The sequence below is a fragment of the Callithrix jacchus genome, chromosome 3 (assembly GCF_049354715.1).
Source record: "Callithrix jacchus isolate 240 chromosome 3, calJac240_pri, whole genome shotgun sequence".
NCBI lineage: Eukaryota > Metazoa > Chordata > Mammalia > Primates > Cebidae > Callithrix > Callithrix jacchus.
In genome coordinates this window covers 8,838,087-8,863,829 of record NC_133504.1, presented here as the reverse complement: position 1 = coordinate 8,863,829, position 25,743 = coordinate 8,838,087, and the positions used below count along the sequence as shown (strand labels likewise).

The window sequence follows — 25,743 nt, the reverse complement described above, 5'->3', positions numbered from 1 at the left end:
CTTGGCCTCCCAAAGAGCTGGGATTATGGGTGTGAACCACTGCACCCAGCCTAATACATTTTGCTTTATTGCTTTCCCTTATGACATCATATAAATATTCTATAGGGTATTTACTTTCCTCAGATGCATCATGACATACTACAAAGGAATGTAACCAGTTCAGAGGGAAGTAATTTTCTGTAGGAAAAAAAAGAACTAGAAATCTAACAGTTCATGCAGCCCCTTTTCTATCTCTCCTTCCCATTACCTTTTTTTTTTTTTTTAAGACGGAGTTTCGCTCCTGTTACCCAGGCTGGAGTGCAATGGTGCAATCTCGGCTCACCGCAACCTCCGCCTCCTGGGTTCAGGCAATTCTCCTGCCTCAGCCTCCTGAGTAGCTGGGACTACAGGCATGTGCCACCATGCCCAGCTAACTTTTTGTATTTTTAGTAGAGACGGGGTTTCACCATGTTGACCAGGATGGTCTCGATCTCTCGACCTCGTGATCCGCCCGCCTCGGCCTCCCAAAGTGCTGGGATTACAGGCTTGAGCCACCGCGCCCGGCCCCCATTACCTCTTTTATTCATCACTTTCCTGTAACTTCGATGCAGTCATCCTCCTTTTACGTTTAAAGGGCAGTCTGTAAAGAGGCAATAGTTGCTTAGTTTTATTTGGAAAAAAAGAAGAACATGCTCACAACAGGAAAGCAAAAGTCAAATTGTGCAATTAATTATTTTGCCAAATACTTGAATGGGTTCTTTCAAATTGGTAACATGTCAAAAATCTTGCATTGAGAGCCAGCATACCGTCTTTTAATCCATCCAGAATGACGGGTTAATATACCTCCACACTGGTGAGCTGTTTTTTGTTTTTTTGTTTGTTTGTTTTTTGAGTCAGAGTCTTTCTCTGTCACCCAGGCTACGGTGCAGTGGCATGACCACAACTCACTGAAGTCACCACCTCCCAGGCTCAAGCGATCCTTCCACCTCAGCCTCCCAAGCAGCTGCGCCTGTAGGTGTGCACCACCATGCCTAGGTTTTTAAAATTTTTTTGTAGAGGCAGTTTTGCCATGTTGTCAGGGTTGTTCTCAAACTCCTGGGCTCAAGGGATGCTCCTATCTCAGCTGCCCGAAGAACTGGGATTACAGATTTGAGCCGTCACGCCTGACGTGACAAATCTCTTTCTTTTTTTTTTTTTTGAGACGGAGTTTCACTCTTGTTACCCAGGCTGGAGTGCAATGGCGCAATCTCGGCTCACCGCAATCTCCGCCTCCTGGGTTCAGGCAATTCTTCTGCCTCAGCCTCCCGAGCAGCTGGGATTACAGGCACGCACCACCGTGCCCAGCTAATTTTTTGTCATTTTAGTAGAGACGGGGTTTCATCATGTTGACCAAGATGGTCTCGATCTGTTGACCTCGTGATCCATCCGCCTCGGCCTCCCAAAGTGCTGGAATTACAGGCTTGAGCCACCGCGCCCGGCCAAATCTCTTTTAAAACCAAACTAATACTTGGAAATCTAAACTTAGAGTCATTGCTTTTTAAGACTAGAGGGGCCAGGCTCAGTGGCTCATACCTGTAATCCTAACACTTTGGGAAGCCAAGACAGGTGGATCGCTTATCCCCTGGAGTTTGATGCTAGTTGGGCAACATGGTAAAACCTTGTCTCTACCAAAAAAAAAAAGAATGAAAAGAAAAGAAAAACTAGCTGGCTGTGGTGGTGTGCACCTGTGGTGTGATCTCAGCTACACAGGAAGCTGAGCTTGGAGGATCCCTTGAACCCAAGAGGCAGAAGGTGCAGTGAGCCAAGATCACTCCACTGCACTCCAGCCTTGGTGAAATAGTGAGACCCTGTCTCCAAACAAACAAACAAAAAAGACCAGAGGGAATAAAATTTTGTGTGAGGAAACACTCAGGAGGTGTGCAGTAATTTTCATAGTCACACAGGTAGGTCTTAGCGTCCATGAGTTTAGCATCTGTACCTGCTGGATCCTTACTCCAGGGTGCAGTGCTCCACCCTGCCTCTGCCTTATGAAAGGAACAAATTTAGTGGTCAGGAAATTTACGAAAGAATTGTCTGTAGGGTTATTTCACAAAGTGGACTCCATAGTCTATTAGATATGTGAGCTTAAAAATTAAAAACAAAAACAGAAGTTAGAGGAGCTGCTGGTTCCAGACATAAATTTAATCCTCACAGCCATGCTGTTGGGTGCACACTATCTCCAATTTTGCAGGTTAGGATCCACAGCCTTGGAGAGGTCAGTTAGGTGATTAAGCCAAAGTCATGCAATAATATCTGCCAAAACATAAAATTCAGCCTAACTGACTTCAAAGACCAAACACTTTCCATCACACTATGCTTTCTCTCCCTTATGCTTTTCAAAAAGTCAGTTTCTGATGAAGCAAAGCACATCTGTGTGACTTAACAGTGCAATGCTGCCATAGCGTAGTCCAGAACTGTGTTTATGTCCATCCATTCCCCTGACATCTGCCACGTATGAGAGTTATAGTAAGGAGTTTCTGTTGCCCTTAGAGTTCTGTTGTCCCTGTGCGTATTCACTGCATGCAAAAGTCTAGTTGTAAAATTACTTGCCTTTTTGTCAGTTAACAGCATTGTTTGCTTAAGTGGAGCACCGTACTCAAACTGAAGCCAGATTTTCAAATAAATGAAAGACATTCTGATAAGTTATATGGAAATATTTAAGCCTCATGAGAGGACATAATCAGGATAAAAACACTGAACAACTCATTACTGATTTCGATTATTTTCTGCAGTTTCCAGTGCCTGACACACGGTTTCTTATTGCATTCACCGCTTTCTTAGTGTATGTCTCTACACTTAGCAGAGGCAATCCCGAACCATCCCATTTCAAGTGCATCACCCCGTCACGGTCCTATTGTGATTGGAAGTCCCCTCAGTGGAGCTGCACGTTTAGTCTAATTGTATGACATTCCCCTTCTGTTTTTACATTTTGTCAAATCAAACACATGACTTTCTCTTCTTCCTTAAGTGGACTCTATCCCTGAGATTGTTGTCAGGTATAGACATGCACTCAAAGGAAATGAAATATGAAATAGTGGGAAAGAAAAACACTACTTTGTTTAGTGTCTGCAACCCTTACTAGGATGTGAACTCCATGAAGGTCAAAATGTAATTGTGTTTTGTTCGCCTCTAAAACGGTGAACACATTTGCTGAATGACTGACGAATAAATGAATTGCACTCATTGTACTGATTTACTACAAAGCCTCAATAGCTGCTCATTTCTCTGAACTATTTTACTTCCTAACAGATTGAGCATTGTAGCACGTCTTTATTCATTAACATAGGTAGGCTGGCTTGTTGAACTGTGTGATGATAGTCCCGAATCTATGTGACTATGTGATGATAGTCTTAAGGCTGTATTCACTACTATGTGTAATATGGTTGGTTGCTTGTCTCTGTTTTACCTTCTTGGAACGAATTAGCCCTTTTTCTCCTTTCTGAGTTCTTGAATTTTTTTTTCTGAGTTCCTAATATGGAAATCTGCTGGTATGTATCATACATCTGACAAATGAAATGTGGATAATTATATTGTTTTTCTTTAGAGATATAATGAATTTCCTCCAATTTTGAAACATACTTTTGTTTTTTAACTTTCTGAAATTGGGATGCATTTCCAAAAAGAAACTTGCTTGCTGTCAGGTAAGAGGAATAAGTTATGACATGGTCGTCACCATGGTGCTCTACCTAATTGTATATGATTAAATCATTCAGAAGAATCGGTAGACTTTAAATGAAGGAAAGGCTTGAGATTGTTTTACTAAAACCAAAGAAAGGGTATTTCATTATGTAGATTAAGGGGAACTATTACCTGTTGGCTTAAAAAAAACTATGTACATTTAACATAGCATTTTACCCTGCGTAACATGTAATTAAATAGATGATTGATGATGTTACAGTTGATGAGCTCACAGAGAGAGGAAGTATAGTGATGGTGTTAATTTGGATAGGTCATTTAACGTCTCTAAATATTGGTTTTCTCACCTGTGTATATAAGGAGTTAGGCCAACGATTTTTAAAAATTCCTTCCAGCCCTAATATTCTTGTGTCCTTATGTTGAAAATGAATCTTGAAAACTTAAGATTTAAAAAGTTTGGTTTGTATTTTTTTTTGAGGCAGAGTCTCGCTTTGTTGCCCAGGCTGGAGTGTAGTGTTGCAATCTCAGCTCACAGCAACCTCCTCCTCCTGGGTTTAAGCAACTCTCCTGCCTCAGCCCCCTGAGTAGCTGGGATTACAGAGGTGTTGGCCAGGCTGTAAGAAGTTTTAGTCACTACTTCAAATCATATTCTCTGTGACCCAAGGGTTTCTCCAGTGCCTGCTCCTAGATTCAATTTAATAAAGGAAAATACAGAAATGCTACTGTATTATAAAACATTTAATGAAATTGCAGAATTGTGAAGAAAAACTAGGCTATTTCTTTGATCTATGTGTGTGTTTTAGGGGAAGAGTGATTCTCTTTTTTTTTTCTTTTTTTTTTGAGACGGAGTTTCTCTCTTGTTACCCAGGCTGGAGTGCAATGGCGCGATCTCGGCTCACTGCAACCTCCGCCTCCTGGGTTCAGGCAATTCTCCTGCCTCAGCCTCCTGAGTAGCTGGGATTACAGGCATGCGCCACCATGCCCAGCTAATTTTTTGTATTTTTAGTAGAGACGGGGTTTCACCATGTTGACCAGGATGGTCTCGAGCTCTTGACCTTGTGATCCACCCGCCTCGGCCTCCCAAAGTGCTGGGATTACAGAGTGATTCTCTTTTATCAGCAAAGACCTTAAACCAAAATCTGAGGACAAACAGGAGTCTCGTTTATTCATGCAAAAATGTTTCTTTTATTACAACAGTTTATTAAGGTAAATCATGCATTAAGCAAATTAATTTTGCATTACTATGAATTACTCAGTATGGTGAATTTAGACCATTTAAACTGTAGGAGTGTCCAATCTTTTGGCTTCCCTGGGCCACATTGGAAGAAGAATTGTCTTGAGCCGCACATAAAATACACTAACAACAGAAGGTGATGAACTTTTAAAAATAGCAAAAATAGCTCATAATGTTTTTAAAAAGTTTATGAATTTGTGTTGGGCCACTTTCAAAGGTGTCCTGGGCTGCATGTGGCCTATGGCCCGAGGGCCACAGGTTGGACAAGCTTGATTTAAAGAATCGTACTTTGATTATAAAAGTTCAGTGTTAATGTTTACTCTGTACCTTAAGTACTTAACATGCGATTGTACGCTGCTTACCTGTGTCAGTGTTTAGCTGCAGTAACAAATTTTTGTGATTTCTGTGCTTACAACTAAAACTTGCTTTGGCTTATGAACTTGCCAATTTTTTTTTTTTTTTGAGTTGGAGTCTTGCTCTGCTGCCCAGGTTGGGGTGTGCAGTGGTGCAATCTTGGCTCACTGTAACCTCCACCTCCCAGGTTCAAGCAATTCTCCTGTGTCAGCCTCCTGAGTAGCTGGGATTACAGGTGTGTACAACCACATCCTGCTGATTTTTGTATTTTTAGTAGAGATGAGTTTTCACTATGTTGGTCAAGCTGATCTCGAACTCCTGACCTAGTGATCCACCCACCTTGGCCTCCCAAAGTGCTGGGATTACAGGTATGAGCCACCGCGCCTGGCCATTAATTTTAATTTATATAATTTTGAAGAGATTTCCAGGTAGATTCTAGTTTTCAATATTTTCATATAGAAAGGAAGAACAACTTACCTGCTGGGCTAGTGCCATAATTGAACTTAAAAAAAGTTGGGAGGGAGGGCAGTGAACGTTAGGAATGTTGGTACTCTATAGAGAAACCCTAAGATGAACCAAACTTTATCACTTGGTCAGAAGATTATCTCTGTGGCTTACTTTGTGTCTTATTGATAAATTATGGTAGACTTCCAAATATAAAAAGTGTTCAACATTGATTTTTTTATTAAGTATTAACTTTCTTATCACTCAGGAGTTCCACAGCATAATAGAGTCAATAATTTGGAAAGACAGGCCTCTTGTCTCTGCTATGCCCTACTAACTTTTAATGTTCATCTAGGATTGTGAATCCAGGATGAGTTTTTAGCTTCCATTTCACTCTTTTTCCTTTCTTCTACAGTAGTAAAAATTTTTTCCACTCTACCCCATTTGTTTCAGGAGCCTAGAGACTAAAGGCATACCATAACCTTCTCTGTGTAATTATCAGTGAGCACTCCCTTTTACTGTCCATCTATTTATTCATTTCTTCATTTATTCTTTGACATATGCTTTTAACCCCGATTTGTTCAACACCAACTTACAGGCTAAGATGTTCTGTACATAAATCACAGTTAGCCCCTGACACCAAAGTAATGGCTTACAGTGTAGTTGCCGAGAAAAATAAGTCAACAATTACCATACGGTGTGGTAAATACAGTAAGTAAATTTATGTACAGGTGTCACATTATTTAAATTGGGCTCTAGTGAGAAGAAGAGCCAACCTTGTTTTAAGTCTTTGCTCAGTGCTTGCCAGTAGGTTTTTGTGTGGTTAGCTGGTTTGAGTATGTTTGTAAGTGAGGTACCTTGATATCAAGCAGTAAAGGAAAATTGCTTTTTGAAATAACTGGGGATTTCAGACTGGTCAGTGAGAATTTGTTTCTGTTTTAAAATTAAATTATAGATGTGGCCGACATCTCAACCACAACTTGTTCACTAGTCAGTGACTTTTTTGTAAATTTTTTTGAAACATGAAGAAAAAATATTCGGCATTGAAACTCAGCAGTCTCATGTTTTCTTTTTTGGCATTGAAACTGTCTCTATTGATGCATGCCATACATTTTCAATAGGCTTCCTCCAAAGTATTGTGTTTAGAAACACTGCAGATTTTAGTTGAATTTGGCTTTCTCTGTTTGTAATATTTCTATTTTCCTTATATTGCCCTATTGCAGAACACACTGACAGTAGTTCAGAAGGATATGTGAAACGGGTGGGGAATGTACACATTAAAGATAGAAACGATTCAGTGCTGCAGCACTGTGTATGCTTTGTTTGGAGCAGAGTTTCTCATCTTAGCACTAGTGACATTTAGAGCCCACAAGTATTTATTGTGGGGTTGTGCTGTGCATTTTAGGATGCTGAGCGTCATCTCTGACCTCTACCTACTAGATGCTGGTAGCACCCTCCTAGTCATGGCAAGCAAAAATATCTCCAGACATTTTCTAGTGTCCCCTGGGACAAAATTGCTCCCAGTTGAGAACTGTTGGTCTGGAGCATAGTTGCAGATAAATGGATGTGTTTTGGAGGTAGAATTAGCAGGAGTGGCATACGGATTCCCTGTGGAGGTTGAGAAAAAGGAAAGAGCTTGAAGTGAATCCTAGATGTTTGACGTACACGCTCAGTGGAGGTTGGTGCCGTTCACTGAGATGGGCAAGACTGGGAGTACAGTTGATAAAGGGCACTGGGCGGCAGAAATCAAATAGTTTTCATTGATTTGGACATAGCTGGTTTAAAGCCAAAAGAGATGTTAGATAGATATGAGGATTTGAGTCTGTTGTTCAAGGGATAATTTTTTAAAGCAGAGTCAGTGAGACCATCCCTGGAGAAAGTATAGATGGAGGAGAAAAGAGTGGTCTCAAAACCAAGCTCTGGGAGTGGCTAGAGGAGAAAATGCATCAGTGAGGGAGGCTGGGTGAGCAGAAATCAAGGAGCCTGTGCCGTGACGGAAATCAAGAAAGGAAAGTATGTCAAAGACGAGTATTCACTTCTGTTAAATACTTCTAAGACATTCAATAAGAAATGTTAACATTGTTTTGTTATAAATAACTGAAACTATTTTTATTTTTATTTATTTATTTTTTTTCGAGACGGAGTTTCACTCTTGTTACCCAGGCTGGAGTGCAATGGCCCGATCTCGGCTCACCGCAACCTCCGCCTCCTGGGTTCAGGCAATTCTCCTGCCTCAGCCTCCCGAGTAGCTGGGATTACAGGCACGCGCCACCATGCCCAGCTAGTTTTTTGTGTTTTTAGTAGAGACGGGGTTTCAGCATGTTGACCAGGATGGTCTCGATCTCTCGACCTCGTGATCCACCCGTCTCGGCCTCCCAAAGTTCTGGGATTACAGGCTTGAGCCACCACGCCCGGCCGGGCTGAAATTATTTTTAACTGTGAAAATAGTTAGGTCCTAAAACAAATGAAAAGATAGTAACGGGGATACAAAATAGGCTGTGAAATGAATTTAAAATGCCAAAAGTTGTAAATCCCAAAGATACAACTAACCCTTGCTTTGGATGTGCTACAGATCTTGGCTGTGGACAGTCTACAAGCCATTATAAAGCTTTAGTTACTTCCAGTATTCACAATGGCCATAAAGTCAAAGGGGTCCCAAGACCACCCCAGGCTAGATGGTTTTCTAGGAGGACTCACAGGATTTAATAATTAGTTAGTCATACTCAAGTCAGATTTACTAGAGTGAGAGGAACCAGAGCGAAGTCAGCAAAAGGAAAAGGCACATGGGGCAAAGTCCGTAGGAAACAGGCACAAGCTCCCAGGACCCTCTCCTAGTGGAGTCGCACAGGACAGTGAGCCCTGTGCCAGTGAGTTATGAAGCATATGTGAAACGTATTCTGCCAGGGAAGCTCATTAGAGACTCTGTGGGCACAATTTTACTGGGGTGGTCATGGAGGCACCCTCTGCCCGGCAAGTACCAAAATCCCAGGCTCACAGAAGGAAAGCAAATTCAGCATAAACTACACTGTGTGCATAAACAGTTTAAACATGGTGAGCTGCTCTCATTAGTCTGAGAATGGTGGGAACCTTCCTGAAATCCGGGTTCCCAGATGCCAGCCACGGCCAGCCTTGCGAGCAGGCCTTTTTAAGCCATCTTGGGACTGCTATGCTCACTCTTTTTTTGTCAACAGGCCAAAGCCCAGGGAAAATACAAGCGTTGTTGGCACTATGACTACATCAGAATTTCTCTGGAATGGGCATTTGTTTAATAAGCTGTTTCTAACATATTCTAAATCATTTGGATAGCTAGTAAGCTAAAATTTTTGTCTGTATGTATTGGGAGGCAGTCTAGCATATAATAAAATAATCATAGACTGTGAAATTTGACAAATCTGGCTTCTCTAGTCGTGGCTCAGCTACATACTCTGTCTGTACCTACATTTCTGGTAATAAAACCTACCATTTTGAAGATTCAGTGATATATGCATGCACTACCTAGAATAGTGACTGGCACATGATGGCCATTCAGAAATAGTGGTGACATTGATGTTAATAATTGCAACAAGAGTTGTTTTATTATTGTCTTTCTTGGGTTAGACATGCCATTACTTTTCTTGGATTAATCGATTGTAATATCCACTCTCCTGTATTTTTACTAAATGGCTTTCAGTTTTTCAATTAAAATTTCAGTTCAACAGTATCAGAGACATTTTAATGAAAAATTTTACTGAGCTTGATTGGTTGATGAGAAGTAAATTGCTCATTTTTGATTACCACATTAACTCTTTCTGGCCATTAGGGTACCATTTAGTAAATTACCTCTTTTAGTACAGTACTCAATGTCACCCAGGTGACCAGAAAGAGTTAATAAGGCACCAACAGGCTGAGCTCTTTACTACCTTCTTACTATTAGATCAGTCTCATTATATTAAATGTTTCCCTTCCTATAATTGTCATTTTCTTTAAAAAAATGAAATATTGGATACAGTTATTTATTTTTAATAGACTTTATAAGCTCAATGAAAAGTGTGCTGAGTTCACTCATACGCCTTCTAAGGGGATTTAAAGTATCGGTGTTCACTATATAATATGCAAAATAAATCCAATATGGATAATAAATGCACCTTTCACAGTGCACAAGAAGGGCGTTATTTCCCAAGGGTACAAGTGATTCCCTGATTATGAGCTGAGTACTAGGGAGTCATATTAATATGCCTCCCTAAGTGCTTGAGTGCTAAAGAGAGTTGTGCCTCATGGCATTGCAGCAGGTAAACTTCCATGTGGGCAGGAATCCTGCCTTTTAAATGTATACATTATCAGTCCTCCTGTGGATGTGTTTTTATTGCTAATTCTAATGCAGCTTTTAATTATTCAGGAGTACTCCTTACTTTCCTATGAATAAAGGCCTGCAATCTATTCTTAAAATGATGTCTCTTGCTGGGCACAGTGGCTTGTGCCTATAGTGCCAAGCACTTGGAGAGGCTGAAGTGGGAGGATTGCTTTAGCCCAGGAGTTCAAGACCAGCCAGGGCAATATTGAGACCCCTATCTCTACAAAAAATTTAAAAATTAACCAGGCATGTGCCACATGCATGTGGTCTCAACTGATGTGGAAGGATCCTGTGATCCCAGGGAGTCGAGGCTGCAGTGGGCTGTGATCACACCACTGCACTCCAGCCTGGGCAATAGAGGAAGACCCTTTCTCAAAAAAATACCTCCATACATACATGCATCTTTAGTCAGATATCTTTCCAGGTCACCTGGGAAAATTGTTATTACTCTCTGGGAAAGAATACTTGACTCCTGAAGTACTAGTTGTTGCAATATAAAAGGTTGTCTTCTCATTGATACAGTACAGTCTGATAATCCATGAGCCACTTAGTGTTTACTGAGTTGTCACTGAATGTGTAACATTAAGTGCTTTCAGTGATACAAAACTAATATATGTCTGGCTTGCTCATCGATTCAATAGACACTTAAAGAGCTATGTACTGTGTACTGTAAGAATACAAAACAGCAAAGAAACTGAAGTCTGTTGAGGGAGGTGACTAATGATGACATCATAGCACAATACCATTGCAACTGTAAGTGAACCATGCATTCAGAGGGACAGGCCCAGCTACTTCAGCAGGTCACAGGGAGAGCCAACCCAGATTGGAAGGAGTCAGGGTTATTTACCTCTGGGAGATGAGGCTGAGCTCAATCTTACAGGATAAATGGGAGTCATCTGACTCCCGTTTTTACCCAAGAAGACAATATAAAGATACAAAGTTGAGAAAAAAGATTATGGGCAGAAGGCTATTGCTGTAATAGTTTCTTGTTTATTTCATGTGCAAAGCAGAAAGCAGGCTAGATAAGTAGAGAGACATCAGGTTAGGGATATACCGTGGTTTAAATTTGCTGAGATTTTTGTAACCTAATTAGAAAAGGGAGAGTAATATGTGTACACAAGGAAGACAACGAACACTTTGTCACTGGAGTTCATTATTCTATATATTCTTCCCCAGAATCCACATGGGAGTAGTAGTATTTCTCTTATTTTATATATAAGAGACTGTTCCTTCAAAATATTAAGTGAATTCCCTAAGGATTCAGAGAAGATAAGTGATGGACATAGAATTCACTTCTACAGAATTCCAAAATCCAAACTTGCAAAGATATTGAACAACTTGCCCAGGATTATACAGTAAGTGGCTGAGCAAATTTTCAATTCAAATCTTATTTCCTTGCATGAGGACAGTATTGAAAATGGGTTTGCTTTAAGTGGAAGGCAGGGAGTCAACATGGGATATCCGAGGACAGTGGGTACATAAGCACATGGAGGACAGAGGGAATCAGCGTGCATGCTCACTGACTCTGTAGACACCAGCAGAATTACTAATAACACCATCTTTTGCTCTCAAAAGTCACCCAGTCTGGACGACATGCTCATCCTAGGTATAGAACGTTATGCCAAAGTTGGTTTTGCACCAACTGCAGCACAGGGTCCAGTTTGAGAAGCACATAAAAATGTGGATTTGAAGAGCAGGACCAGATTATGTTTTCTAATTATAATTGGATTAATTGAAAGTGAGGACGGTCACTGATTTCACAGTGATATATTCTTAGAGATGTGCCAGATCACAAAATGTATCGTTTTTCTCTTATACTATGTAGTATATTGTCCAAGCAAGCTGAAACTTGGTGGACGATTGTTGTTTTATAACAGACTTTTTGGACGTATTAAGAGTCAGTATTGCTGTGGTATGGACTTGCACCTTCATCCTCAAATGCGCCCAACGCAGAGGTTTAGCCTTTTAATACACGTGTGTGGGAAGATGGCGTGTATTATAATAGGAAAACAACGGCCAAGCTGCACATATTCCTTAGATGATTAGACCTGCCTGAGGAAATCCTCTAGGGAGTTTCAAATAGAAATGCGTTCATCTTTCCTCTGGAAAATAAATTCTCAGTGGGACTGCTTACTTATTTTCAATCTCTGACCTTCATATACATATTTTAGTATATTTTGATATTTGTTCTGAAATTCTTGTTGGTATTTCTATTGAAAAAATGAACTATTGTGATTATTATATTCTTCTCACAGATTCTGGGCAAAGGCAGAATACGTCTAAGGCAAGGGGGGATTTGAGCAAGGGGGAGTCTTTTTTTCATAAAGAATTTTTATTGTGGCTGGGAGTGGTAGCTCATGCCTGTGATCCCAGTGATTTGGGAGGATGAGGTGGTAGGATCACTGGAGCCCAGGAGTTCAAGACCATCCTGGGCAACATAGCAAGACCCCTATCTCTACAAAAATTAAAATTAAAAAATTAGCCAGGTGTGGTGGCATGCACCTGCTGTCCTAGCTACTCCAGAGGCTGAGGCAGGAGGGTTACTTGAGCCCAGGAGTTCGAGGCTGCAGTGAGCTATGATTATGCCACTGCGCTCCACCCTACGTGACAGAGCGAGGCCCTTTCTCAAAAAAAAAACACAACAGAATTTTGATTGTAATGGCATTTAATCCATAATGAATATGATAAACATTATTACATTATTTTATGTTAATAATATTCCCTATCTGTCAGAATCAATGTGAAAATTAAATGAGTTAAGATACTATTAATTTATGTGAAATGTTTAGAATATTTACTGGCACACAATAACCTCTATACAAGTATTTGTTATATATATTTTATATTCATATTACCTATTCTTGTATTTTATATTTATTGGTTTTACAACAATGAAGAATTCTGTCCAATATGTAGAAACTCTAAATGGGAATTGAGATAAATGCCACAAACAAATAAGTTGTATTTTTATTTACATTAGATTTGCACAGATTAACTAGATTGTTGTTTCTGCTGTTAGCAGTAGTATTTTTATTTTCTGTTTATAGCAAGTCTTCCTTCTTAGTAGATCAAGTTTGTAACTTATAATTATGTTGGGGCAACCAGTGTCAACTGGCACTGTCCAGAGAAAATCCATTGAGATTTGTTAGCCATTCTTATAATATTAACATGCAAATAGCTTCTCAAGTCTTTCTTCTATCAGTGTGGCCTTGTTCTAGCAGTAGGACTGAAGACCATTGAATAGGAATGTCACATCTAATGCCTCTACTGGACACCAGAGCAAAATAGCTGCCAATAGGCATGCCATGCCTTTTCGCTTCAGTGAAATTCCAGTTAGAACTCTTGAGAGGTTTCTTAGCGGTTCATGGCAGCTCACAAGTAGGTCAGAGGATCACATCCTGGCTGCCACAAAAAGTACACACTTTTCTTTTCTTTCCTTCTGTCAAGACAAAAAAGCACTTACTTGCTGAGAAAAATAAGCAGAAGTGACTGCTGCTCATCTTCAGGCCAGCCACCTATGTTTTCCTGCTTTGATGGCTTAGCGGAACCCTGGGCACATATAAATATTTTATATTGTTTTAGGCTTCGTTCCTTAGCATGGAGCCTTTTTCTGCTGGCTCATGGTGAAAATTTCTGTGAAGTCACTTCGTCTCACCCCATATCCGTGAAAATATCATCTGTTGCCTCTCCTGCTATCAGAAAGCTGAAGTTTAACTCATGTAACTATTAGATATTTCATTTGTTCGTCAGATGGAATGTTTTAAATAGTTTTTTACTGTATGTCAGGGAGTCGGGTTTTTTTCCCTTTGTTTGCTTTTTATGCATTTGATGATTATTCACTAAAAGTCTGACAGTTGGCAAGGTATCGATATGCTAGGTACTTCAAAGGAGTGTCCAGAAGAATGAAAGACATAAATACCGTTAACTGGGTGTTTCAGTTAAGAAAAAATAAGGATTTCAAGGAAGTACAGTGTGGATGAAGTGTTAGGAGCTCTGAGAGTATCTGCCATTTCTCTCCTCTGGAATATCTTGTCTGGCTTCTCGCTTTCCTCCTGTTTCATCCTCTTTGCATTCTCTCGTTATCCTGTGGAACTCTTACATAAGTCAGTGGCAGTGGCAGTGTCTTGACTTGGTTTCTGAGAGCTCCTGCAGTCAGTTCATCATGAACTACGATCTGTAATTGCAGGATCTAAATTCTAACTTTATAAATATCATTGCCATCTCTTTCTTTTCTATGTAAGATCTCTCTCTTGTCTAGTTTAATCTTCTAATTACGTACTTTGAGGTCTTTTACCAGCTACTTTATCTTTCTGTTTCATGGTCCATTACTCCCTAAACCAAATTCTCAGCTTCAGTCAAGTAAACTATTTATTTACCATTCTTGGAGCAGGCACTTTGCTTTCTCCTATTACTTGGTCTCTACACTTGCAAAGCCTTTCCACTTTCATGTAAAATGCTCTCCATTCTTCTCACTGTGAAAACACCTTCTGCCCTGTTTAAAACTTTTCTATGATATTGTCTGCATAATCTCATTGCCTCTAGGAATTCTACATTTTCCATGTGTTTAATTATTTAGCAATGACTAGTTACTTTTGTTAATTTTCTATTAGGTTTCTGTGGATACATTTGTGTCCCTGTCTCTGTGTTTTCTTGTATGCTGCAGTGTGTTAAGTTTCTAGTTACCCCGTATGGTGTTCTATGAATGTGCACAGATGCACACTGAAATATATTTGTATGTCCATGGAAGATGATTGATTCATCTCGCTGCTCACACTGCTGTTTTGGGGAGTGCATTGTTTGTAATCTTTGCAATGATTTTAGCTATGTGTTTCTTAAGCGAGGTTTTAAAGCACTTGCTGTTTGCTTTTGGCTGTTCTTTTTGAACAGAGTAAAAATGCTCATAGTGCCTGACAATTGAATGCTTAAATATAGAAATTAATTGGTCTAATATAAGCTTTTAGATAGTGTTTTTTAAGTTTGCATTTCAGGCAGGTGTTCAGGCATCTGCATATCTCTTCTGTTTTACCAAAGATGTACCCTGGAAGATTTCGAAGAAACAAGTTATTAACAGTGATTTATTGAGTGCCCAGAGGCACAAGACATTTGGCTAAATGCTGGGAATACGATACTAAGCAAATTCAGAAAAGGAAGCTTATAAGCTAACAAGTCACATTAATGAAGTGACCATACAAATAAATGTCAAGTCACTGCTCAGGTCACTCAAGGAACGGATACTTAAGCAGAGATTTGAAGGGTGAATGGCATATACCTGGGGACAGAGGAAGGAGAGAAAAAGGAAATACAGGTAAAGGGTAGAGCATATGCAAAAGTAGCAGGAGGGAGGATGACATGTTTGAGGAATTGGGAGAAGATGATTGTTGCTGGAACACAGAGCAAAGCCACATCATGCAAAGGTGAGCTTTGTTTAAGGATTTGGATCTTTGGCCACAAAGCAGTAAACATTGCTGGGGATTAGAAAGATGTGACCAGGCTGCTGTTTTGCATTATTATTTGATTACAATATGGAGCAAATTGGAGACTACAGGGAGGTGCTAGTGTGGTTGAAGAGAAGTGGGTGGGAGATGGAAGATATTTAGACGATACCAATCTAGTATGAACGTAAAGTGAAGGAAAAGGAGGTTTCCAAGATGACGCCTACATTCATGATTTGCAGGAAAGGGTGGTTGGTGGTACCATTTTCTGAAAGGGGGTTTGCTAAAATAGAACGAAGTTTGGGGGCCACAGTCCTCGTGTGAACATTCTGAGATTGAGACATTTTGCAGCATTCAAGTGGAGATATGAAGCCATTAGATCTATGGCTCAGTGGCTCAAGGGAAATGTCAGGGCTGTGGATATAAATTTTAAAGTGATGATTATGTAGGTGATAACTGATGCTGTGGGTATAGATGAGATTGCTTAACAACAACAACAAAAGCGGAGGGTGAGAAGAGAGCCCTGAGTGATTCTATATTCCAGTGGCTTAGTAAAGGGGCAGGAGCCTAGAAAATAGACTGAGAAGATACACGCAGTAGGACAAGGAGGAAGTGTTGAGAGATGAAGAATGCGGAGTCCCAGCAGGCAAGAGAAGAGACCATTTGAAGAGGGACCTAATCAGTGGTGTAGAAAACCATCAAGACATCAAGAAAGATGAAAAATAAAAATGGTCTGCTTGATTCATTTACATAGAGAACACTGATGATCTGGCAGTGACTTCTCTGGAGCGGTGCGAGTGGAAGTCAGGAGTGAGCAAGGAGATGGAGACAGTAGAAATAGAGAACTCTTTCAAGAAGTTTGGCTATTAATGGGGAAGAGAGGAATAACGTGGTGTCTGTATGTTCAGGGAATATTTTAATTTTTTTTTAATTACGGAGAACTGAGCATGCTCAAGTGCTATTCAGAATTGGAAGGAAGATACTGGATGTGTAAACCAAGTTTGTGATCGTCAGCAACCAGAAGGGTCATTCAAAGGATGCTACATTTCATACCGCATTAAAATTTCTCCTCTATGCAGAACTATTAACGTCACTCCTTTGTTCAGCAAATACTTACTTTAACACTTTCTATGTGTCATGGACTGTTCTAGGTTCTGGGAATATAATTTTGTATAATATTTACCGAGATGAAGAAGATTCGGTGTGGTTGAGGTTGGATTTGGAGGGAAATCGAGTTTGTTTTTACCACATTAAGTTTGAGCTGTCTTACAGACACCCACATGGAGATGTCAGATGCTGGAGTGCTGGAGAAGCTGACCGTAAAGTATGGCAGATGTGAGGACAGGGACCTTAGTGTCTTCATTGCTATATCCCCAGCGTTTAGAACACTGTGGATGTGCACAGTAAATATCTGAAGAATGAGTTAATGAAAATCATGTAATAAGTATACAGCCTTTAATCATGAATTTGTAAAACCAAATATATATTATTATAATGAAAACATTAGTAAAGGACTTTCAAAATGACCTAGTACAATAATAAGGAAATTGTTCAGTGCCAAGGTCTCTTCTTGTTAAAGGATATAGAACTAGAATCAGGCAAAGACTCCTTTTTGGGGGTTATTTATTTTATGATTACTGACATACAGTGTATAAGAGTTCTTCGCTTAAAATGGATAAAAAGGATATGTTGTTCCCTAAATGCCCATGAGTAGAATCCCTAGATGAGAATAATGTTGTGTAGACCACTTTAAACAGTGTTCAAGAAATATTTTAGACCCACTGTGGTGGCTCATGCCTGTAATCCTAGCCCTTTGGGAGGCTGAGGTGGGTAGATCACTTGAGCCTGGGAAGTTGAGGCTACAGTGAGCTGAGTTTGCACCACTGCACTCCAGCCTAGGCAGCAGAGTGAGATTGTCTAAACAAAAAAAAAGAAATATTTTAGCAGAATCATAAGTATAGATCTGGATCCATGCTCTGTTGAATAATTGAGAGCTAGTTTACTTAAATGAAATTTTAAAGCAAATCAAATTATAAACCTCTCAGGACAGTCGTTGCACATACCTGCTATGCATCGTGAGTCAGTGTTGCATCTTGGCTGTTTAGAGGGTGTCAGCGGTTCTGTTTATACTTCAAAATATTTCTCTTGCTCGTGGAACTCTTTATTGATTACTAACTATAAAATATTCCATAATTTGGCTTGAGCCCTGTTCCTTATACTCCCAGAGAATTTGTCTTGGTACTCAGTTTACTATGAGACAAGAGCAAAAAGCACAATAGAGAACAGGAAAGGGTAAATCTAAGATTGACGGGAAAGTTTGATTTGAATTTAAATCTTATAACCTTAGCCCTACTTGGGAGCTTTTGTTCATTTTACCTTCTGGTCTGTGGCATTTTTTTCCCCATAAGTTGTTATGAAGCTGTGGGACAGGGGTTGGTGGAGGGAGTAAGAGGGACTAAAATTCAAGATGTTTTACAGAACAACAAGAAATTGCTAACTTAGTATTTGTTTTCACCAAATAAAAATTTCACTTAAAAAATATTTATCCAGTGATCCCATGTGTCTCACCAAGGAATGAGAAAACGGACTGACAGAACGGCATCAACAGTGTTGATGAAGCACCTACTTCATGTCACGATACAGGCTAGGAGTTGAGATATCTTGGTGAAAAAAAAAAAAGATACAGTATATATACGTATACATATATCTATATATCTATATATCTATATATGAAATATGAAGTAAACACACACATATATATGTGGCATCCTTTCTTTCATATGTATATGTGGGTTCTGCTCTCCTAGAACTTAGTAATTTTGCAAAGGGCAATGAAGAGAAGCTGCATATGCTAACAGAACTCCTAATAGAAGGAACCAACCTAGTTTGGAGGATCAGGGAGGATTTCCCTGAGGAATCAGTGTTTTGCTCACATGTGAAACACATGTAGATCATTTCAGGCAGAGAGAGAGAGAAAGAGAGAGGTGCTAAGGTTAGTATTTACTGAGCATTCACTGTGTGCCTGGCACAGTTTTAAACGTTTTTATTATATTACTAAGGTAGGTTCTATTACTAATCCCATTTTACAGATGAGAAACCTGAAACTCAGAGAGTTTACATAACTTGCTCAAATTCAAACAGTTGGAAAATGGTTCCCAGAATTCTAGCTCCAGGAAGTCTGATTTCACAGCATAAATTCTTAAACTCTATTTTGATTTTTTTAAAGCATGGTGTTTTTGAAAAACTGAGGACTATCTAACATGACTTAACAGGGTAATAGCAAGTGCTATATTATGGGTTTGCAATTTTGGACATTATCCTAAGCCATAGAAAGTGATTCAGAGTTTGAGATTGTGTGTGTGTGTGTGTGTGTGTGTGTGTGTGTGTGTGTGTGTAGAAAACAAAATATTTTTGGACTTCCTTCATTTCCTTAAAACCTCAAAATAGCAGAATGTTAGGAAATCTGTCATTCATGCACATGAGCATCTTTAAAAAACACAATCATCCAACAATATACTGAATTGATTTTTTTTTAATCATAGGGTGGTACAAACATTTTCAATCATGCAATTGGTTAAGGGGAAAAAAGTTAGATGAGAACTTCTGTTGAATCCATGCTATTTTGTAGGAATTTTGCTAGTGGCTTAATATCCATATATAATGGAGAGTAAGCTGTATTTTCATACCAGAGAGCTCATTACTAGCAATTGAGCACTTAATATGATGGAGAAGATTAGCAAACATGTTTTAATTGCTAAAAACCCACAAGCTCAACCGCAAAATCTGGTTTTAAATAACATTTAATAAGCCATCATTAATAAAATAGTAACAACAGGCCAGGCACAGTGGCTCATGGCTGTCATCCCAGCGTGTTGGGAGGCCAAAGCAGGAAGATAGCTTCAGGCTAGGAGTTCAAGACTGGCCTGGGTAACATAGCAAGACCCTGTCTCTACAAAACATTTTTTAAAAAGTTAGCCTGGTATAGTGGCACACAACTGTAGTCCTAGCTACTTGAAAGGCTGAGGTGGGAGGATCACTTGAGCCCAGGAGTTTGAGCCCTCAGTGAGCTATGATCATGCCACTGCATTCCAGCTTGGGTGACAGAGACTCTGTTTCCAAAAAAATAATAGTGACAATCCTAAATAGCAGTTGGGCACCCACCTAGTTTGGGAGTCATGATACCAAAGCCGGAATCAAGTATTTTATAATCAAGTCTCTTCCCTTTTTTTGTAAAGCGAGTATTTATTTTGTGCCTCTCATCATGCCAGTGGTTTTCTGTTATGTTTTTGGCTCTAAGGTCATATTTATTGGAACTGTATCTGTGGAAATTCTTAGAGTTCTGGCTGTAGGGGAATTCTTTAGCAGAGGATATTCCTTTGTTTCTGCCAAGTACCTGAGGTACAGCTTATCTGGGACACTATATTCCTCTGCTTGAGATTTGCAGACACAGGTAATGTGAATTTGGTGGGCAAACCCATTTGAGGGCGACTTCTTGGTTACAAATTCTTGAAGGAGATGCTTTTCTTTCCCTACCTAGAGCCAAGGTCAAGACAGGTTTCTTTGTGTCACTTTATATGAGGTAGGTTTATTATAGTTTCCCTTATACTGAGAGTGCAATTCTTTGGGAGCCTTGATTTATGGAAGGGTTCTTATTAAACTCTCTACCTTCAAAGATACGCCCTGAGCTTTATCTTTACCCCGGAATTCCATGTTCTCTTTAATGATGAAGCTCAAGGTCAAGTTTTGGGTTCACCTGGTTTTTGGCCTCTTAGTATATTTTACTTTCTTAGAAACTCAGTGATATGAGTAAAAGTGATTCTATACAATTTTTATTCTCTAAGGTTAGTAGGAGAGTTGTTCAGGGTGTCTACTTTCCATATCACTATAAATGAAAGTTACAAATTTTGACTATACGTTAGGCCGTGTAATCCTCACAACAATTCTGGTGGTAAATGTTAAGAACACCAGGGTTAAAGAGGTTTGTATGACTCATCTAAGATCATGCAGCCAGTAAAAATTTGAAGTGGAGTTTGATCCCAAGCAGTCTAGCTTTGGAAACTCTACCGATGTTGGTGACATAATAAAGGAGTTCCTAAATGTAGCTTGTGATTGACCTGTGACATTCCTACTAGAAGAAACAAACATACCAGTAATGACTCGATGGATGCGTGGATGCATGGATGCATGCATGGAAAGAAAGAAGGGAGGGAGGAAGGAGGGAGGGAAGAAGTGTCTCAACATAGAGACCAGGAGAAGAAAGGGCACTACAAAGTATATTTATTTGAACTCCTCCAAATTCAGTAGGAGGAGGAGGGAAGGTCCTTTGTCAGGAGGTTCATGCAATTATTCTGCTGCATCTGATAGGGTCATAGCTTCTATTTCGAAGTTACCTTTATCTTCAGAAAGTTTAGCTGTATTACCTGTGGTTGGTGTATGTTGATTTTTACAAGTAAAGTAATATAATAAGAATGGATGAGCACAAGGAGACTAGCATTCTACTTTTAATAACCTCTAACCTTCAACAAGTCACCGAGGCCTCATCTAGGCTGCTGTTCCCTTATCTTTAAAAACAAAAGATCTTTAAAGTCTCATCTTTTTTTCACCAAAAAACTTTAAAAATTGAAATAGAGCTTATTTTATATATACATATATATACATATATACATATATATACATACATATAATAAGTTCTATTCATATATATATATAAGTTGTTGATACATGCTTTTCTGGTGGTACTCTATCTCTAGAAAGGATAATTTTCCAAAGTATGTATATTTTATTTTTAGTTTGTATCAGCTACTCTATTTTAAGTGCTTTACATACTGTCACTATAGGATAGTCAGATAGGAATCTTTACAAAAGTAATTTTCTTTATTAGGGCTTATTTGATTCTTTGGCATACCAACTCAGATAATATCATCAATTTAATCCTTCTGGATTAAGTAGAAGAAGGAGGTTGCCTTTTATTTTTATATTTAAGAACCATAATATTGTATAGTGCCTTTTACTTCAAGATGTTCAGGTGAGAATGTTTCAAAAAACTAAAATAAAGGGAAAGATAATATACTGTCAGTTTTCCTCTGAATGTTTCCCGACATTTTAAGTAAATCAATGAGTTATCAGATTTCAGTTTATAGTTTAATAAGTTTATCAGCTAACAACAAATACTGTATTTAGAAAGGTATATACAGGTAAGTTTTTAGTTGATTGTGCGGAAAGAGAGCTGCCCCACCCTATTCTGCTTTTCCTTACCTTTCCGGCTTCTGCTTGCAGGGCGTTCTCCTAGATCCCTCCAGCACAGCACTGTCGATTTTTGTTTTGTTTTGTTTTGTTTTTGAGACCTCTACAGTTGCCTCCAGCTTGGTTTCTAGCAGCCAGAATATTTTTTAAGTAAAAGCTGAATCTCAGTTCTCTCTTGCACAAAACCTCTCCTGGCCTACCAGACCGTGCGTAACTTGGCTTTCACCTCTTTCCAGTCATGTCTTGTTCTGCCTTTACCTCTGCCCTCTGGCCTTTTCCTGGTTTTGGAACGTACCACAGCCTCCCTCCGTAGTGGTGTTGCCCAGTCAGTTCCCTCTAGCAGAAGACTCTGCCCCTCTCAACTGGTACGGCTTTCCTTTCTCTGTCTTTAGGACTCAGCTTAATACAGCTCTACAGAGAAACCTTTCCTCACTGCCCTTTTTAGGTAGCCCACCAGTTTTACTCCATTTCTCTGTCCTGTTTGCATCTTGTCCTAGCAATTACAGTTGACCCTTGAACAGTTAGCGGGTTAGGGGTGCCACCTCACCTACACACAGTCAGAATTCTTCATGTACCATTTAACTCCCCAAAAAGTTAACCACGAATAGCCTACTATTGACCAGAAGCCTTACTGATCAATAGTCGATTAACACATATTTGGTATGTTGTACGTATTATTTACTGTATTCATACAATAAAGGAAACCAGAGAAGGGACAGTGTTATTAAGTCAATCATAAGGAAGAGAAAAATTTTTTTTTAGATGGAGTTTTGCTTTTGTTGCCCAGGCTGGAGTTCAGTGGCACAATCTGGGCTCACCACAACCTCCGCCTCCTGGGTTCAAGTGATTGTCCTGCCTCAGCCTCTCGAGCAGCTGAGATTACAAGAGCATGCCACCACACCCAGCTAATTTTGTATTTTTAGTAGAGATGGGGTTTCTCATCTCTACGGGTCTCGAACTCCCGAACTGAGGTGATAGGCCTGCCTGGGCCTCCCAGAGTGCTGGGATGACAGGCATGAGCCACTGCATACACAAGGCCAAAAAAATATGTATATATATATTTTTTTAGACGGAGTCTCGCTCCGTCGCCAAGCACCAGGCTAGAGTGCAGTGGTGCAATCTTGACTCACTGCAACCTCTGCCTCCCGGGTTCAAGCAATTCTCCTTCCTGAGCCTCCCGAGTAGCTGGGATTACAGGCGCACACCACCACGCCCAGCTAATTTTTGTATTTTAGTAGAGACAGGTTTCACCATGTTGACCAGGATGGTCGCCATCAAGTGACCTCGTGATCCACCTGCCTCAGCCTCTCAAAGTGCTGGGATTACAGGTGTGAGCCACCATGGCCCAGCCAAAAATATTCTTACTGTTCGTCAAAAAGGTCTTCATCCTCGTCATCTGCATGCTGAGCAGGCTGAGGAGAAGAGGGAAAGGGAAGGGTTGGTCTTGCTGTCCCAGGGCGTCACAGGAGGAAGAAAATCTGCTCGTAAGTGCGCCTGTGCAGTTCAAACCCCTTTTGTTGAAGAGCCAGTTGTATTTTTACTTTGTTATTTGTTTCATTTTAATTTTTCTTTCTAGAAAAATTGACAGCAGGGGCCATGTCTGTTTTGTGTACTACTGTAACATTCCAAGCACACAGCAAGTAAGTGCTCTACAAATATTGTTGAATCGTGGACTCAATTCAATATTTACTGTTTTGGGGGGGTGTTTTCTTTGGTTTGTTTGTTTGTTTTTTGGAGACAGGGACTTGCTCTATCACCCATACTGGAGTGTTGTGGCACAGTTATGGCTCACTGAGGCCTCACCCTGCTGGACTTAAGTGATCCTTCTGCCTCGGCCTTCCAAAGTGCTGGGAATACAGTCATGAGCCACTGTTTCTGGCTGACATTTATCTTTTTATCTGTATTTTGCTTCAGTTCATTAAAATAAGTTTTATTCTCTGAAAACCCACAAGTTTTTATTCCCCAAGCAATTGAAAAAAATGTGCAAAGAAATAGGGAATCCTACCAGAGATTTAATTTGTCCACAGATAATCCTGAAAACGGACAAGTTACTTATGGATAATCAAAAGTGTGTCCAAGAGTTATCTGTTTTTTGAAAAGGTTCTATATAATCCCGGCTCTAGTTAGCAGAGTCCCTTCAAAAGCTATTCATATTGGAATCTGTGTATATCTGAGTGCACATAACTAAAAGTCTTTAATTGTAACACGTTTGTAGAATCTGATCGGTATGTTAACTGCTGAATTAATCCTGTTTTCTAAATCTTCACTATGCATATTTCTACAAAAGAAATATCTCCTCCTCCATTTCTAGATGTACCTCACATGATTAATTCTCCTGAGTAAGCAGAGATCTTGACCTGTCACTTCTTGCATCTTCCTATTTGTTTAGCAGAACAGAGAATTACAGTAAAACAGGACTGGTACAAGTGTTTGTGTTTGCTTTACAAACACTTTTCCCTCTTAGTACAAAACACAACGTAAGCTCTTAATTTTAGATGTTCTTAGGTTTGTTATAAATACAAAGTAGAGTTAACGTTTTATAGATTTATTTCTAAACTGTATTATGGTTACTTTTCTTTCTTGTGCTTTTTAGCTATTTGAGAACTTGCTTGTATGCTGTCATGAATACAAATTCATTATTATTAAATGTTAACGAATAACCGTTCAGAAGAAAATGCCGAGCCTGTGCAATTGCACTTGCATAATGTCCTAACCTATATTTTAATTTTTTGGTTTTTCCCCTTTTTTTTTTCATGTCAGCTTCTTCATCTGGTCCATCAGTTATTGAACATACTGCGTCGCTCCACCCCATCCCATCTTCGTGACAATCAGAGGAGGTTGCTAAGTGCTAGTTTCGTCCAGGCCATTTCGTGGCCAAATGCTGAGCACGGCACCACCTCTGTCCGAGGCTTACTTGTGCGGTTTTCATTTGAGTCCAACCCTGTCGAAAGAAAATGACAACTTTCAGTTTTCATAGTTTGACTAAACTATCTTTTTGTATCATGTGAGGAACCAAAATCTTATTTTAAACTTGCTCCTTAATAGCTCTTTATTTAAAATTTTCCGGGAATATTTTGTAATTATAGATACTAAGGCATGGAGAAGAGATAAGTGCTTTATTGTAGCCACAGAAATGGTTTCCTTTTTCTGACGCAATCATTTGCCATCTCTCTGAAAAGAAATTCCCAGACCAGACCTGATGGCTTGTGCCTCGAGTCCCAGCACTTTGGGAGGGCAAGATGGGAGCATCACTTATGCCCAGTACTTTGAGACCAGCCTGTGCAACATAGTAAGACCTCCATCTCTAAAAATATAAAATATAAAAAAGTTATCCAAACATGGTAGTGTACACCTGTAGTCCCAGATACTTGGGAGGCTCAGGTGGAAAGGATCAAGTGAGCCCAGGAGGTGGAGGGGGCAGTGGTCTATGATCACACCACTGCACTCCAGCCTGGTCAACAGAGTGAGACCCCATCTCAAAAAATGAAACATTCTCTTGCATATCTGATCAAAATAGAAAAAGAGACCAACCTTGACTTATGTTCAGAATTTCTCCAATCCAAACCCAGCTTTTCCTCATTTTATGAAAATAGGAGCAGCCTTCAGTTGTACAATATTCATAGTAAACACATGGTTTTAGGAACTTGAAGAGTGATCTTGTGTGGCAACCAGACTCTTAACTCCAACACAGATCACTAAAGCTTTGGAGTGAAAAACAAGGAGTGCACAGACCATGCCTCTGCAAGTCCAGTTGGGGAAAGGAACACTTCCGTGACCCCAAGAGCAGCTGAGCCTGTTGGTTCTGACATTCACTGGTTAATCACCTGATGTAGATATTCTACTCCAGAGGTGGCAAATGTGTGGCACAGTTGTTAACACTCCTACCTCTAATACTTAGAACAGATATCAATAATGGATCATCGCTTCTCGGCCTGTTGGCTAAGATCAAGTATAGTATCTGTTCTTCCCAGTTTAATAATGGATCACGGCAGTGTTTCCTACTGAGAGCAGAGACAGTCATGGGACCTTTCTTAACACAGCAGTCACTTTCA

General features: G+C 39.7%; 1 protein-coding gene and 1 pseudogene across 38 annotated transcripts in view; both read left to right on the top strand.

Moving 5' to 3' along the window:
* TENM3 (teneurin transmembrane protein 3) overlaps positions 1-25,743 on the top strand; it is a 651,969-nt gene that overhangs the window by 373,277 nt on the left and 252,949 nt on the right. The window lies entirely within an intron of this gene.
* On the top strand, positions 25,611-25,722 carry LOC118152419 (U2 spliceosomal RNA; annotated as a pseudogene).